At 41.9% G+C, this 9,079-nt stretch overlaps 1 long non-coding RNA gene across 1 annotated transcript; it reads left to right on the top strand.

Moving 5' to 3' along the window:
* The first annotated feature begins 36 nt into the window (after positions 1–36).
* Positions 37–4,322, top strand: LOC149994206 (uncharacterized). The gene is made up of 3 exons (XR_016507871.1): positions 37–249; positions 1,055–1,168; positions 3,678–4,322. It is a non-coding gene; the product is annotated as an uncharacterized LOC149994206 (long non-coding RNA).
* The last annotated feature ends 4,757 nt before the right edge of the window (positions 4,323–9,079 follow it).

The raw sequence follows: 9,079 nt of genomic DNA on the forward strand, positions 1-9,079 counted from the left end.
GTCACCATTCCGCGCCGGGCGTCTCCGAGCCGCGCCTCTTCCCGTCAGGCGCAAAGCGGACGCCTCCGCGTGTATCGTCAGGTGTATGCTCTCGGTGCCTTACTTCACACTGAAATAACCCGTTTTATTTTCAAACTTGCCACGTCTCGTTAAATTTATAAATCTCTGAACTCTAAAGCTTTACCCAAGGGAAAATGCTATGAGAGTACTACATGATGCGAGTTTCTACTGTTAGGAACGCGTTAACTGGTAAGCCAACAAAAACCAAAACGAAACCGAAAGCCCTTAAATCTCCCTCTCCGCCCCTGCCCCCACCTCGTATTCCCACCACTCAAAAAAATACTACAGCGGTATCTTTGTCTTCTGGGTCATGCCAGTCTTTGTTCATACCCATCACAGCACAGGTATTTCACATAGTCTTAAACAAAGTGTACATAAGGTTTAAAATTTGACCTTTTTATTATAGGGCTAAGTATTTCTTAATGTCATTTTTAAAAATCAATGTAATGGTATAATACGCCATCAAGCTCCCATCACATAAATTGCTTTAACTCCTTTCTGATATTAACATTAATTGATAATACTTAAGTGAGCATTTGCACGCTGTCAAAAATCATCCTTTTGGTTGCCAATTTACCTTTGTCTCTCTCCAGTAGAGTATGAACTCTAAAGTGTTTTTATAAACATTTAATTTTTTAAAAAGATTTTATTTATTTCTTTTCAGAGAGAGGGAAGGGAGGGAGAAAGAAAGGAAAAGAAACATAGATCAATTGCCTCTAGCACGCACCCCAACAAGGGACTGCACCTGCAGCCCAGACACGTGCCCTGGCCAGGAATCGAACCAGCAACCTTTTGCTTTGCAGGACGATGCCCAACCAACTGAGCCATACTGGTCAGGGCTTTAGACCTTGATTTTGAGTTACATATATGTATGAATTTGTTAAAAGTCAGGGCTTTAGACCTTGATTTTGAGTTACATATATGTATGAATTTGTTAAAACTCTTAGAACTGTGCAGCTCATTTTATTGCGCTTCACTTTATTGTCCTTCACAGGGGTCTTTTACAAATTGAAAGGAAGACCCTCCACCAGCAAAAGATTACAACTCACTTTATTGCTATACCCACTTTATTATGGAGGTCTGGAACCAAACCCACAATATCTCTGAGGTATGCCTGTATTTAAAATGTCATTTTATTGTATATAAACTATACCTTCCAATAACATTGATTTACAAAGGAAAAGAAAAGGAATGAACTATTGATACATGCAACAACACAAATGAGTGATTTGCTATCTCAGAGTTATTTTGAATGAAAGAATCCAGACACAAAGAGTATATGGTACATGATACCCTTTATGTAAATTCAAAACAGGTATATTTCTGTAGTGATAGAAACTAGAACAGTGGTTGCTGAGGATGGGCTGCAGTGAGTAGGATTGATTGGTTGGGCACAAGGGACCTCTCGGGTGATAAAATGTTCTGTATCTTAATTGGAGCAGTGTTTACAATTGTCAAAACTCATAGAACTGTCCAACTGATATCCGTACATTCCGTTCTACATGTATGTCAATTAAAAATGAAACAGACAACACATTGTAATGGAAAAAATCAAAGTTTAAAAAATACTGGTAGTAATTAATTTATTTGTACTGTAGAAAAGGTGATGGGGACTGAGAATGTTTTCTCAGCTCTTAACCAGTCAGTAAAACCGAGGGCATGCACCCACTATGCTACAGAAGAGAGAATGCCAAATACCATGTTATCTTCCCAAAGGACTAGTCTCATTCTCAGCCTCCTTACCAGCAGTGAGCTACTGCTAGGAGACAGCACCATAATCTCATTCCATGTCGGACAGTAACCCTGAGGGAGACTGCTAATTGGCTTTCTGAGGAATAATGTTCCTTCTGTCCTACTACTGAGGTAATCACTTTTTAGAAAAAGGCACAAAACTAGATTTTGAGGTGCCTCTCCCCCTTACTCTTTATCTCAGATATCTACATAGCAAAGCTTTCAGCAACACTAAAAGACTCAATTTTAAGCTCTTTGTGACAGAGGTCTATAGAGCAAGACTGAAGTCTGGGTGCCCACTGCCCTCTCTCCATTGCTATTTCATTACAAAGTGCAGCTGCTCTAGCACTGGGACTGTCATTCTTGCATTACTTCCACTGAAACACAATTCCTAGAGCTAAACATGGTCACCAGAATTGAGGGTAGAATTTTTGCTTGCATTGAATTGGCAAGACATTCACTGAAATTTCTTTTTATTATTTCACTGCCTGCACCTATAAGGAGATTGATTGGCATTTGTTTAATCCAACTGAGTGCTGTCAGGGAAGATCTAGGCTGAGGCTCCAACTGGGACAATGAAACCAGCCTGTTTGGAGCAGTTCTGCCAGGGCTACCACTTCCTGCCCTCAGCTAGTGTTTATATTACAAAACAAAGGGCATCCAGTCTGAAGTAGTGAGAATCCCATTCAGGGGGAGGGTATGTTTTCCTAGGTAGCCTCCTGCCATGAGTCAGATTGATTAGACTGGGCAGTTATAATGAGTTAATATTTTTAAAAATGCATCTTCATGGTTTATTTGAATCACCCCATTTAATTCTTGGCAGCTTTCCTGTTATTTCCATTTTACAAATAAGGAAATTGAGGTTCAGAGAGGTTGACTTCCAAGGTAATGTGGCCTAATAAGTGGCAAATATGGTATTTGAATTCAGGGTAATCTAATTCAAGAAAGCAATGGGCGATGAAACCAAAAACTGAGGGGAGTGAGAGACCAGCTTTTTAGGGAACCGTGACTCTGGTCAAGAGCCCAGCCAGCATCCAATTGGCTTAGGCCAATAACCCAGCCAATCATCGGAGGGCATTAGCCTTTTCCGAGGTACTTTCTAACTGGCCATTTCGGCCTGAAATCATGCTGAGAAGCTGAGTGAACTTGAACTGCATCTTATTGCCTGATCACAAAATGATTTCACCTTCATCACTCAACTGTGAGTTTTGTGGGCAGAGACCTTACCTGTTTTGCTCACTATTTGCTTCCCAGTACCTCCTCCATAGAAAGGACACAATAAACTATTGAATTAGGGAGTAGAAATCAAATGAGTTAGTGATGGACAGATAACCATCTCTCACCATCAGGCCAGATTCTGTGACATCATCATTGGTTCTGAGTGAATAAATATAGGGGAGTCACACTGCTTCTACCTCACCTCTTGCAAATCAATTTTTTAAAATGGCCAGATACTTCATAGCTCCTCCCATCAGGAGATGAAGTTTATTTCCCCACCCATGATATCTGGTCTGGTCTTGTGATTCTGTTATGACCAAAAGAATGTGACAGAGAAGTGCATTGGAAAAGTTCTGAGCCAAAGCTTCAAGAGAACTTGCACCTTCTGCTCTCTCTCTTGGAAGCTGGACACCATCTACCATGATGTGAAGATGAATGACCATGTGAAAGGATCCTGTTGTCTTCTTGGCTAAGCCCAGACATCAGCTAGGGGAATGTAGCTGCATGAATGAGCCTGAGAGACACCAGCAGAGGCACCCACACGACCCTCAGAATTGTTAAGAAGTCATTTTAAGTCATTGTTTTGGGGTGATTTGTTATACTGCAATGGTGGTTTTTGGCGGTGGGAATAATAATGAGTTCCGTTTTGGATATGTTGTTGAATGCAGAATTCCTGGAAGACATCCCCAATGCAAGTGTCACGTAGGCAGTGTTTCTACAACCCTGAAGCTCAAGAATTGGGTCTTGGTATAGATTCAGGAGTTGCCAGCAGAAGGAAATAAAGCCACAAGAATGAATAGGATTGTCCATGGAGAGAAAGAGGAAGAAATGGCCCAAAACAGCTCTAAGGAAGAGTCACATTAAAGAGGTGAATAGAGCAGGAGGCTGCCAACGAGACTGAGAAGTGGCCAAAGAGAAGGAAAACCAGTTGATGTGGTATGTCACTTTAGTCACCAAAAAAGTGGTTAGAAGAAGGCATATCCATAGTACTAAATGCTGCTGAGGGGTCAAATATGATTAAAAGGAAAAAAGTGTTTGGGTTTTTGTTTTGTTTCTGTATTAGTAACATACAGGTCGTTGGTGTCCTTGATGAAAGCTATTTCTGAGGAGCAGTGGGGCAGAAGTCAGACTGCAGAGGGACAAGGAGTAGGACTCAGTGTGTAGAATTAATTTTATAAGACTTTTGGTCACTAAGGAGAAATGTAAGGCTAGAGAAGGGAGGGTTGGATTTTAAGTAGGAGGTATGTTAAAATATCACCAAGAAAATTAATGGGTGACCCTTGAGGAAACTGTGGTTAAGTGAAATAAGCCAGTCTGACACACACACACACACACACACACACACACACACACACACACACACACACACACACACACACACACACACACCCAAACAAATACTTATATAAAGTACTCAGGAATAGTCAAGATCACAGAGAGTAAAATGATGGTTGTCAGGCTGGGGCTGGGGAGGTCACGGGAATTGTTTATTGGGTATGGTTTCCATTTTACAAGATGAACAGTTATGGAGATGGATTGTGGTGATGGTTGTACATCATTCTGAATATATTTAATACCCCTGAACTGTACACTTAAGAGTAGTTAAGATGGTAAATTTTATATTTACCACAATAAAAAAACAATTGGAAAAATTGGGTGCTGGAGGGACTAACAAATGTGATGGGAAAGGTTGAAAATAGGAGAGGAGTCAATGGAGCAAATCCTTAGAAGCCACAGGAGAGGGAATTTGGTGCAGATAGAGAAATTTAGACAGTCGGGATACTTCTCCCATTTGTAACAGAGGGAAGAAGAGGTGTGCTTGGAGGTAGGTCTGGTGATGGAAGGTTGAGGGTGTCTCCTTGTGTTGACTGCTCACTTGGATGAGGGAAATTATTTGCTGAAAACTGAGGAAGATAACGGGGCTGGAAGTTTGAGGTGAGTCTTGAAATGGTCCCTGAACAGAGTGGGGGAGTTACTCAGAAAGGACTAATGACCTATGACTCTAGAGGCACTGCAGCTTTTTCTGAAGTTGTCTCCTCCATTGATGTTAAATATGAAATCAGATAAATAGAACAATATTTAATTTGTCCCTCTAGCATAGCCCTGCTTGCTCTAGAAAATAACAAAGCAGTACTGAAACACTGGAAGCTGTTTTATTGCTAAACCTGCACTCAAATGGCAGTGGTTTATTAGGATGATTTCCACGCAAATTTAGAAGCTGTTGGTATCTGAGAGGAACACAGACCAGATAATACCCAGAGCATCCAGCCACACAACCTGACCAGGGGCTAACTCATGTCCTTTCAAGTCTAAGAATGGAGACATTTGTTTTCAGGGATAGAACCTAAGACTATTTGGCTTTTCTGCAACTGTAGAATTTCAAGGACTAGAAGCATATGGATGAAGATACAACAAAACAGTAAAGACTCGCAAAATGTATACCAGTACTTCCAGGAGAGTTCCATCTAAACACCTGGCCCCTACTCATTTCCTCTGGGAGAAGGAAATGGCTGTAGTCCTGGGCAATAAGGCTTATATTCAAGGAAGGTCTGCCACCCAACCACCTCTGCCTATTAGATATTGATAAAGCAGGGGCGATAAATATCTCATCTGGGCAGCTGACATACCAAACAGCCACCACTGTCAGGCTTTATTTAATATTCTTTCCTATACCCCGTTTTACTTTTAGAACTACTATATAATTAGAGCTAGTATGGACAATCCCCTTGTTCTGAATACTAACAGTTTCTAAGCCAAGGCAGAAGCATCCAACAACGGGGCTGGAGAAAGGGCATAAGGTGGGAGGGTGACAAACATCCTCCAAGCAGATCCCCACTGTCTCTCACTTCCCAGTAGGTGTGTGTTTTTTTTTAAATAACTTTTTAAAAATTGATTTGAGAGAAAGAAACATCACTTTGTTGTTCCTCTTATTTATGCATTCATTGGTTATTTCTTGTATGTGCACTGACTGGGGATGGAACCCACAACCTTGGTGTATTGGGATGACACTGAACTAACCAGCTGGAGTCCCCACTAGGTGTTTGAAGCTAGTCTGGGGAAGCCCTGTCCCAGATTCAGGATTAGGGTACTGGAACCTTCTGGCATCAGCCTCTCAGGTTCCCTCACCTCCATTATATCATTTTTGGAAGATGCTGCAATCTGAGTCAATCAACAGAATAAGGAACATTTATTCTCAGTCATGAATCTTCTCTAACCTCGGAAATCCTTACTTGCTGAATATCAATGGCACTTTGAATGAAATAGCCTTCAAATTAAATAATAAGTAACAGATGGGAACAACAAAGGGAGAACTTCGTGAGTCCTATTTTTATTCCTTTCCTAGGACTAGAAAAATAGAATGCAAGGACTTTGTATTTGCTGGCATCTACTTTCTTTCTGATTAGTTAGCTAGTGTCCTCTGGTTTACCAGCAGGAAAAAGGGAATGTGAACACCCCTCTGGCAACTGCATAGGGCGCTTGGCCTATGGAGCCATCCCAGCTACTCATGTTGGAGTGTCAACTTTGAAATGAAACATTAACATAAGGTGATGAAATATGTGAGTCTTCACTTATGTATGATTACTAATATCAGCAACCAAAACATGCTGTTTCCTTCTTATAGTCAATGATATCTTAGTAAAATGAATATGTCATGATTAAGTTGTTAATATTAAAGAACACATCAATGGTTGATTAGTTCTTATGCGTACAGCCAATGAATGACACTCAAAAAACCAATAAAATCCATTGTTTATGGATAATGAACACATCCAGAATCTTTCATTGAGCCGAAATCTCCTTTTCCCAAGTGAATTTTTCTATTCTAGGCCACAGTTTATCATTCCATATATATAGGAACTTACTAAAAAATAGTAGAAATAACTCTGGGGACTGAAGTTCACCAAGGGCTCGATACATTTTACATCACTGATGTCTCAAAATTGGACAAGGTCACAAAGACAGCGGTGGTCCATTGAGCCCTGGGAGCCAAGCACTGGAGGCAATGAATATGGTCTGTGAAAGAATGTGGACTGCAGTAACACTGGGGAGACATTCCAGAGCCATCCCTAACAGTGAGTCTTACCTTTTTAAAACACACACACACTCCTTTGGGAGTCTCTCTCCAGGAAAATGCATTTAAAATCCAAATGTTGCATATACTTAAGACTTCACAAAACCCATCCAGTGAATTCTAAGGGGTCCAAGCTCCCAGATTAAGAATTGGTGATCTAGGAGACTTCCGGCCAGGATGGAGGCCTGGAAAGACACGCTTCGTCTCCCTCCACAGCTGAGAAGGAGCATAACTACTGCAAGGCCAGGGATGGCCAAGGGTTCCAGAAAATGGGTGGAGGTCCAACGTGTGAAGTTGTAGAGAGGTAGTGCTCATCTGGGCAGGTGGGAGGGGCGAGGCCAGAGAGGTCGGGCTGTGCTGGCGGCGGCGGCAGAACAGCAGGAGCACAGATACCCGTGTTTGGAGGGGAGGAGAGAGGCACCTGGGGAGCACCCCGGCTGCACACTGGACCCATCAGCTTGCGGTTCCAATGCTGGGGAGGGCAGACCCCCATTGCCTTGAACTGTGAGGTCCAGATGGGGTGAGGATGGAGGCAGAGGCCCCTGGTCTCTCGGTGGAGCGTGGATGGCAGTAGTCCATCTTGGACCCCCAGCCCCCACAGAGGATGCCACAGCGTGGTGAGAAGGGTCGCCCGGTTGTGACAAGTGCATGAGGCTTCGCCCCTTATAGCATAGGAGGTGTGACAGCCCCGCCCAGGAAGCAAAGGTAAACACAAAACTCAGGATGGCACAGATCATGATGGAGATCCCAATAACACAGCTGATCATACAGCAAATATCTAATCTAATGAAGCAGCAGATAGGAAATCTTTCTGAGGCACAGTTCAGAGCTTTGGTTATAAGAATGCTTACAGACCTAACAGCAGATTTTAAGACGGGGAAGGAATAAAGGCCAGTCCTGCTGAAATGAACAAAAACACATACGAAACTAGTGGTGAGGGAAAGAAAAGCAGGGATCAAATCAACAAATTGGAACATAGGGAAGGAACAAACAGTCAACCAGTGCGGAAAGAGGAAACGAAAAGTGAGGAAAATGAGAGGCTTAGAAACCTATAGGACAGCTATAAGCGGGCCAACATCCAAATCATAGGGTTGCCAGAAGGTGAAGAAGAAGAACTAGAAATTGAAAAATTATGTGAAAAAATAAAGAAGCAGAACTTCCCTAACTTGGGGAAGGAAATAGACTTACAGGTCCAGGAAGCACAGAGAGTTCCAAAAAACCTGAACCCAGGGAGAACCACACCAAGACACATTAGAATCAAAATATCAAAAATTAAGGATAAAGAATCTTAAAAGCAGCAAGAGAGAAGAAAATTACATACAAAGGGGTCTCAATAAGACTATCAGCTGATTTCTGAAAAGAAACTGCAGGCAAGGGGCTGACAAGAAATATTCAAAGTAATGAAAAGCAAAACCTACAACCATGATTACTCTATCCAGTGAAGCTGTCATTTGGAATAGAAGGGCAGAGAAAGTGCTTCCAGGACAAAGTAAAACTGAAGTTCATCAGATCCAAACCACTGTTACATGAAATGTTAAAGGGACTTGTTTAGGAGAAAGAGGATCAAAACTATGAATATTAAAATGAAAACTGTATACAACAACCAACAACAGAAGCTAGGGAATCGAAACAAAGGCAAACTAAGTAGGCAACAAGAGTGGGAAAAGTTATAGGTATGGGGAACATTATGGGGGGAAGTCAGCAAAGCAGGGGAAGGGGGGAAAGGGAGGGAGATGGTACAGGAATTAAGAAGCATAGGAGGGAATGGAGTAGACACGAAGATGTTGAGAACTATATGCACAAGCAATGGGCATGGACTAAAGGGGGTGACAACTAGAGGGGGGTGTCACTGTGTGGAGGGGAACAGAGGGAAAAGAAATTGGGACAACTGTAACAGCATAATCAATAAAGCATATTTAAAAAAAAAATTGGTGATCTAGATTTCTATCAGATACCTATTTATTCCTACTATTGAAGAGTTTGAAGCACGTCCCTTTC

The sequence above is a fragment of the Furipterus horrens genome, unplaced genomic scaffold (assembly GCF_987537825.1).
Source record: "Furipterus horrens unplaced genomic scaffold, mFurHor1.1.pri manual_scaffold_13, whole genome shotgun sequence".
NCBI lineage: Eukaryota > Metazoa > Chordata > Mammalia > Chiroptera > Furipteridae > Furipterus > Furipterus horrens.